Raw genomic sequence first — 8,214 nt, 5'->3', positions numbered from 1 at the left:
AGGAGGATACATTGGTATGTACAAATGACACACTTAAATTTAATCTGAATTATTAGCATTTTCACCATCACTTTCTTAAGTCTAGTCTTAAGTCAACAGTAAGTCAAGCCCTGATTTGTGGCATTTGTAGTTTTCCAAGGGTATAAATGTTCACACTATAAATTGAACAATCAGGTATCTTGCTGCCTATATTCTATTTCATACTGGGCTGGGTCCTCTTTTTTTTTTTTTAATAATTTTTGTCTGATATTCCTGACTTTTCCTAGAGACACACATGATACTGTTTGGTCAGAATCAGTTGGCTGATAAAGCAAGTATTTTCAAATGTGTATTGTCTCTCATGAAAACAGAACATAAAAAGATGGTATAAAAATGCCCAAGGATTTTTTTCTCCCCTTTTTCATCTCATGCATCTATTTTTGGTGTCAGTTTCTGTATTGATTCTGTGCTTCACTTGTGGGGATCACACTCAGTCAGACTAGCCTTACACGTGACCCCCAAACCATAGGGAATGAATCCTAGGTTTAGGTCATGATTGAATGTTTGGTGTTCACTTAGGCATCCAAAAATTAAAAAAAAAAATTTTTAAAGGACCAGTAGATTGACATGGGGCTCTTTCTTTTGACTTATAACGTCAGCATATTTTGCAAGGTGGCAGGGGATAGGGCTATGATGGGTATCACTTGCATTCATTCTAGCTATTCTAATATTTCGGTTCTCAGTTTTATCCTTCCATGACTCTGACCCCTCTCACCCTCCAACATCTAACATCCTCAGAAATGCCTGACAATTGGCCATTCCCTGCTTGGATTCCCTCCATACCCTCCTTCCAGTGCTCTGAAACCTCCCAAGTTGCAAGACCTTAACCTTTCGGTTATGGGGAGTCTGCCTCCCAGGTCTCTGCTGACCTCAGCCGGGCCCCTGTCAAACTGCCTTACCTCCTCTGGTGCTTTTGGTATTAGTTAAGTCTTGAGATCCCAATCTCCTTTTTTGCTCCAACAGCTGCAAAGCAAAGAGGTAAAAGAAGAACAGGGGTTGTGTAAGGATTCATCCTGGCCTCCCCTACCATCTTTTGTTTCTCTAACCCTACTTCGTCCCCCACTTTGATCCACTTCAATCTAGCTACCACAGACAAATAAGTGTATGGAACACCTATATAACAACTTGAGGACCTCTAGAAGTAGTTTTCTGATTCCTCCTTCAGGATTTTGCTCAGTCAACTAACCCAAGGCTGTAAACACCATAAGTGCATATCTGAACTTCCTGTCTTCCTGGATATCTCACTTAGAAGCTTTATGCTTTCCCACAAGGGTTCTTAACCTGATGTCTATGGACAGATTTCAGGGATCCCATGAACTTGGAACTTTTAATGTTTTGATGTCTGTACTTCAATATGATGGTTTCCACTCACACATTTAAAAACATTATTCTGAGAAGAAACAGCTAGGTGGTACTATGAATAGAGTATTGGGCTTGGAGTCAGGAAGACTTAAGTTCAAATCCAGCTTCAGACACTTACTAGTTGTTTGACTCTGGGTAAATCTCATAAATGCTATTTACCTCAGTTTCCTCAACTATAAAATGGAGATGTTTAAAGTTCCTACTTCTCAGGGCTGTTGGGAGGATCAAATAAGATAATATTTGTAAAGCGCTTAATATTTTTGTGTTTACCACATAATAGGTGCTTAATAAATGCTTGTTTCCTGCCTTCAAAAAAGGACCCATGGGCTTCCCCAGGAGATAATAATAGTCCCTGCTTACCAGTGTGGTTGTGAGGATCAAATGAAATAATATCTGTATATACTTTGTGTGTGCTTGTGACCTAGAAGGTGCTTAATAAATGCTTGTTTCTTTCCTTCCTACTTTCCTTTCCTTTCCTTTCTTTCCTTCCTTCTTCCTTCTTTCCTTCCTTCCCTCCAGAAAGGAGCCATAGCTTCCCTAGAGTACTAAATCCAGGATACAAAAAAGGTTTGGGATCTGGGAGGTACTTGACAAATTATGATTTAGTTGAACTTGATTTATACGTGTTTTATACAGTCCTTCCAAGATTTAGGTTCTCTTCATTACAATGTAATCTTTTGACAATTTCTTTTAGGCTTTTCACAAATGCCCTCCTAAAGGCCTATGACTAGTCTTAACTTATTAAGTCTAATATTCTGGATCCTAAAAGCCATGGCCTTAAATGTCTATTCACAAAAGCTCAAAGTATGGGTAATAGGCAAAGAGAACTCTAGATTCTAATGTAAGGAGGTGAATTTGACATTATAGATATCATTAAGACTTGGTGGTGGTGGTGGTGGTGGTGGTGGTGGTGTTCGGTTGTGTCCTACTCTTCATGACTACATGGACCATACTGTCTATGGGATTTTCTTGGCAAAGACATTGGAGTGGTTTGCCATTTTCTTCTCCAGTGGATTAAAACAGAGGTTAAGCGACTTATCCAGAGTCACACAGATAGTAAGTGTCTGAGGCCAGATTTAAACTCAAGTCTTCCTGACTCCAGACCCAGTGCTCTATCCACTGCACCACCTAGCTAGACTTGGTGGGATGAGACATTATTAAGATATAGTTATGGAAAGGTATACTTTCTTTCCTCTTTTTTTTCTTCAAAAGGAGAGCAAGTCAATAAAGGTGATGGAGGAGAGCACTGTATTTTAAAAAGCTATATTCATGTGAGGAAAACTAGGAGCCATACCAATGATGGAGAACAGTTGGGTGAAGACCACTGGAGGCAGTATCATTAGAGCATATCACAGACCATTTGGGTAGAAAGAGGAAAGAGATGAGGAGTTCAGGAAACATATCATGATTCTCATAAGAAAGTGTTATAGAGGAGTGTTAGAGTATGTTCATTTCACAGGCTCAGCTACCCTTGTCCATTAGAACTTTTACTGAAATGTGGATTTGAATCAAGGCAGGGGTCCACCAGACTAGCACTTATTTGGTCAAGGATGTTCATTGAGAAGAAGACCTGATGGGAACACAATCACTTCAGCCTGGAGTCTCTCCTCTGGCCCCCAGAATTCCTAAATGACTGGGATGCAGTGAGGTATGGCATCTTCTGCAGAGGGCTTCAAGCAGTCTTCTGCAAAGTGGCAGAATCCTTGGTTGGGCGGTTGTCAGATTAAATGTTACGGTTCTCAGGGATGTTAGAGCAATCAGTAGCATTGCAGCTTTCTTCAGGTTTTGTCTTAGGTCTGGAGTCTGCCACCATCAAGCACTCTTCTCTGGTCTTGATCCAACTTGAGAACCAGTGGTACCATGAAAAGTAATGTCAGGAGTTGGCTGCTTATGTGCGTTATGATACAGTTTCTAGTGGCGTGAGCCAACAAGTCATAGTTCTCAACCAGTCAGTCTTTGGCATCACAAGAGAATGCACACCTAAGCAAAATACGACAGTATTTAAATAATATGAAAGCATTACTGAATTCTCCACTGAGATCTCTCAAATACTTCTTAATCATGTCATAAAATGCCAGTCTGACCATACTGCATGTCTGACAGTAGGGTAAGCATTATAGCAAGTGCCTTGGAGATCTTATCTGGGTCAGCTGTGGAATTCAAGCATGAGAAAGAAGCAAATTCAGGAAGGGGCAAGTAATGACTTGTTAGTCACGAAATAGACATTCTGATGAAAGTAAGGTTCATAGGTCACCAGGGCCTGTAATGGCCAACTCCTCTGGACTGCTACAGGAAGGACTTCAACTCTTCAGACATCTGCTGAAACTCTATCTCTGTCAAAATCAGAGAGGTTAATACTTTATTGGCTCACCTTAATTATGATTTTATCTTTAGAATAGTGAGGGAAACAATGATGGGACCTGTGACACTGAGAAAAGGATGAACTGTTGGCTGAACCAGAAGTGATAGAAACCTTCACAGAATCACTGAATTTTAGAATTGGAAGTATCGATGTTCTGATAAAAGTTTAACAATTAGTTCTCAGGAAGGGGGAGAAATATATGCCCAACACAATTTAATCTGTATTATTGACATTTGCTCTGTCACTTTCTTAAGTCTAGAAATCAACAAAATAATAAAGCAGGCCCTGATTTGTAGTGTTTGCCAAATTTTGAGGTGTAAATGCTGACATTGAAAATTTAGCAATTGGCTCTCCTGAGCTGGTTTCAGTTGGCTCCAGCTGGTTTTAGCAGTCTGCTGGTTGGAAGGGAATTCAGTGGTCTTCTATTCCAACTCATACCTGCAAAAAGAATCCCCACCATATTGCACAACAGATAAGTAGTCACCAGTCTCTAAACTCATCCCTCTCCACAGAAGCATCCTATTCCACTCTTGGACAATTCAATTTGCTAGAAAGTTGTTCCTGACATTGAGCCTAAATTGGCTTCTCTGCGTAACTTCCACTTAGTGTTCTGAGTTCTGTCTTTTGGGAATAATCATAGGAAATCTAATCTCTTCTCTCATATTTGAAGCAGCTAACTATCTCATCTATCTCTAGTTTTCTCTTGTCCAGACTAAACATCCCCTTTCTCTTCAACCAACAAATCAATCAATAAGCTTTTACTAAGTATCTACATGTCAGACCCTCTGCTAAGTACTGGGATTATGCAAAGACAACAATGAAACAGTCCCTTCTTTCAAGGATATCCTAGTCTATAGGGGAAACATGTACATATATAAATAAAAACAAAACATATGCTATGTAAATGTTACGTGATGTCAGAGGGGGAGAAGTCATGGTCTGTGCTATGCTCTAATGACATTATGTCCAGTGGTCTTCACTCAACTATTCCCCAACATTCTATAGCTCCTAAATTTCCTCACATGAATGCATCTTTTTAGAATACAGTGTTCTCCTCCCCAACCTTTTTTGACTGGCCTAGACTGACCTGGGCAGCTAGGTGGTACAGTGGATAGAATGCTATATCTGTAGTCAGGAAGACTCATCTTCCTAAGTTCAAATCTGGCCTCAGACACTTACTAACTGTGTGATCCTGGGTAAATCACTTAACCCTGTTTACCTCAATTTCCTCATCTGTAAAATGAGCTGGAGAAGGAAATGGCAAATCACTCGGTATCTTGGTCAAGAAAACTCCAAATGGGGTCATGGAGAGTTGGATGGGACTGAAAACAATTGAACAGAAACAAAAGACTGGTCTATCTTCAGAGGGGAAGATTTCATGAATAGCAGGAGGATCAGGAAAGGCCCCATGAAGGAGGCATTGCTTGAGTACATTGTCAAAGAAGTTAGGTAGAGGAGAGTGTAGAGGGCACTGTAAGCTTGGGGTGAGGCAGCCTCTGCAAAGGCATGAAGAAGGGAGGTGGAATGTGATATGTGAAGAAAAGCAAGTCAGCCTGTTCAGTTGGAGTTTAAATTGAAGGAAAAGGAGTAATGTGTGAAAATTCAGTAAGGTAGGTTGGAACAATTTAAAATCCCAAAGTGAGTAACTTGGATTTTTTTCATATGGTATGAACTCAAGACACTTACCCATCCTGGTTGCCGTCAGTCATTCAGTCAATCAGTCAGTTCAACAAGCATTTATTAAGCTGTTACTGTGTGCCAGACACTGTGCTAAGAGCTAAGTAAGAATACAGATCCAAGTAGGAAGAAAGACAGAACCTGCCCTCAAGGAGCCTATATTCAAATGGGGGAAGACAACACAAGAAAGAAAGCTGAGAAGTGGAGGTGGGAGAGGGTGCCCTTATGGAGACATGATGGAGAGAGACATGGAGAAGGTGGCCTGGTGGGGAATAAAGAGATCACCAGGTATTCTTCTTAAAGGCAGGTTCTGGGAGGAGCCATGCACTCTGAGGGAGGGCCCATATCCTCTACATGTTCTCTTCCAGGGCTAAACACAACAACCTGGTCATGGTCTGACAGTACGATGGCACTCCTCATTCCTGAAATTCAGACAGTTATAACCCTAAGGTGGGCCCTCATCATCTCTCCCCTGGACTACTGCAATAGCCTGCCGGTTGATCTCCCTGACTCAGTCTCTCTCCACTTCAATCCATCTTCCATTCAGCTGTCAAAGTGATATTTCCAAATCTTTTTGCAGCTCAGTTTATTTATTTATAAAATAAAAGAATTGTTTTACTCAATGACTTCTGAGATCTTTTCTAGCTTTAAATCTATGATGCTGTGATCTCCACTGCTGCTGGTTTTCTTCATTGCTCCTGGCAAATGGGCATCACTGCTGTGACTGCTGTTGCTTTCTGCTACTGACTGCTGGTCTTAGGCTACTATTCAATGTCAGAAGAAAGGACTCTCATGACTCTTTAGCTTGATAGTCCCATGGGCCATCTATAGATAGCACCCAGCCTGATATCTGGGGAAACCCTTAGGCATTTTATAGTCTGTCCTTTGAACTCTTTTTTTTTCCTGTTGCTTCTTGGGACAGTGTAGTCTAAACTCTTACTTGACATGATCTGGAGTCTTCTTTAACTTGCATCATATCTTTGGTTCACTGGCCTATATGAACTGCAGAGGCACTGCCTGAAGCTATAAGAAAGAGATTGTTTTCAACATCATCATACCCTTATTTACCAAACATCAGCTTGGAAGCAAGACTGGAAGGGCCTGGGTAAGGCTGGTGACCTGTGTCCTACATTTCTACCTCCTGGGAGCAACAAATTGATGGCCACACCTTCATATTGTTAAAGGAATAGTTAAAGGAATCTACAAAAGAAAATATGGATCATCAAGAGCCAACATGGTTTCATTAATAATAGGTCTATTGGACTAGCCTTATTTCCTTTTTTTTTTTGGCACAGTAGTACACTGGTATTATAATGATATCATGAGAAATTGAAGAAAACTCCCTATAAGATGGGTTTACTCCTAATGGAAAACTTACAAAGAAGGTCATGGACAAAGTTATGCAGGATATTAGTCAAAGGTGTAGCTCCTTCCAGTCTTGAAGGAGATTAGGAATTCCAAAGAGGCAGAGAGAGGGTCCAGTTCAAAACTAAAGAATGGCAACTCAGGAGAAGAAACCTGAAAATCTGCAGTGTTCAGATGAACATTCAATTCACCTTTCAAACCCAAATATCTCAAAAGTGAAGGAAGCTATTCTTTACCATTCCAATCTTGGAACTAAAACTCATGATTTACAGGTCATGTTTGGAGATGTAAAGTTTGTGTGTTTTGGAGGAAGTCCTGCCTGGATGAAAGCTTTCATTAGCTGTATAAGTGAAGAGCTGTGACTTGCACAACCTGGCATGGACCATCCTAACATTTGTGAAGGAACTGACTGGTATGCCATGTATAAGATTGAACCTGTATTATCAATTAGCTATGGCATGGGAGTTCCTTCCATTGGAATCATGTTACATGAACTCATCAAGTTACTGTATGATGCCAAGTGTTCTGGTGTTGTCATTCACATTGGTACATGTGGTAGAATAGGTCTAGAGTCTAATTCAGTGGTGCTAACTAGAAAAGCTGTGGATTCTTGCTTCAAACCTGAATTTGAACAAATTGTTTTGGGGAAATGCATAGTGTGAAGAATGGAGCTCAGTGATGACCTAAATCAGGAATTAATGGCAAGTGCCAAGGAGATAAATGAGTTTAATGCTGTTATGGGAAACACCATGTGTACCTTAGACTTCTACAAAGGTCAAGCTCAGCTGGGTGGTGCTTTCTGCTCCTATACAGACAAGGATAAGCAAAGGTATTTACACACAGCTTATGATGCGGGAATCAGAAACATTGAGATGGAATCTTCTATCTTTGTAGCCACAAGTGGTGCTAGTGGCATCAAAGATGCTGTTGTATGTGTTACTCTTCTAAATAGTTTCAGTGAAGATCAGATTAGCAGCTCACATGAGATTCTTGTTGAGTATCAAAATCGACCACAGAACTTAGTGGGATATTTCATTAAGAAATGTCTGGGAGGAAAAGCATGGAAATCTTATTGTTGTTTTTTTTATTTTAAGAAAGTCCTGTAATTGTTTGTAATTAAAATAATGGATCCCATTTGTATGCCTTCTAACATTTTGTAAACCAAAATATCAAATAAAAGTGACTTGTTCTTAAAAAAAAAAAGTCATGCAGGATAGAGAGGCATGGATGGATTGCAAATCTTCATCACTGAAGGGAAGATTCAAATCAAGGAGATCTTGGAGAGATTTTAGTATTGAGTATGACATACGTAGCTCAATGTGGTATAAAGAGAGCTATGGTATAAAGAGTGCTCAAATTTAGCACAACATTATTCTTATGGGCTAGATTATTCTTATGGGCTAAAAGAA

General features: G+C 40.1%; 1 pseudogene; it reads left to right on the top strand.

Moving 5' to 3' along the window:
• The first annotated feature begins 6,936 nt into the window (after nucleotides 1-6,936).
• LOC110208769 (uridine phosphorylase 1 pseudogene) lies at nucleotides 6,937-7,911 on the top strand (annotated as a pseudogene).
• Nucleotides 7,912-8,214: the final 303 nt, after the last annotated feature.

Source organism: Phascolarctos cinereus, unplaced genomic scaffold, assembly GCF_003287225.1.
Source record: "Phascolarctos cinereus isolate Bilbo 61053 unplaced genomic scaffold, phaCin_HiC Scaffold_4;HRSCAF=312, whole genome shotgun sequence".
Lineage (NCBI taxonomy): Eukaryota > Metazoa > Chordata > Mammalia > Diprotodontia > Phascolarctidae > Phascolarctos > Phascolarctos cinereus.
This window is presented reverse-complemented; position numbering and strand designations above follow the sequence as displayed.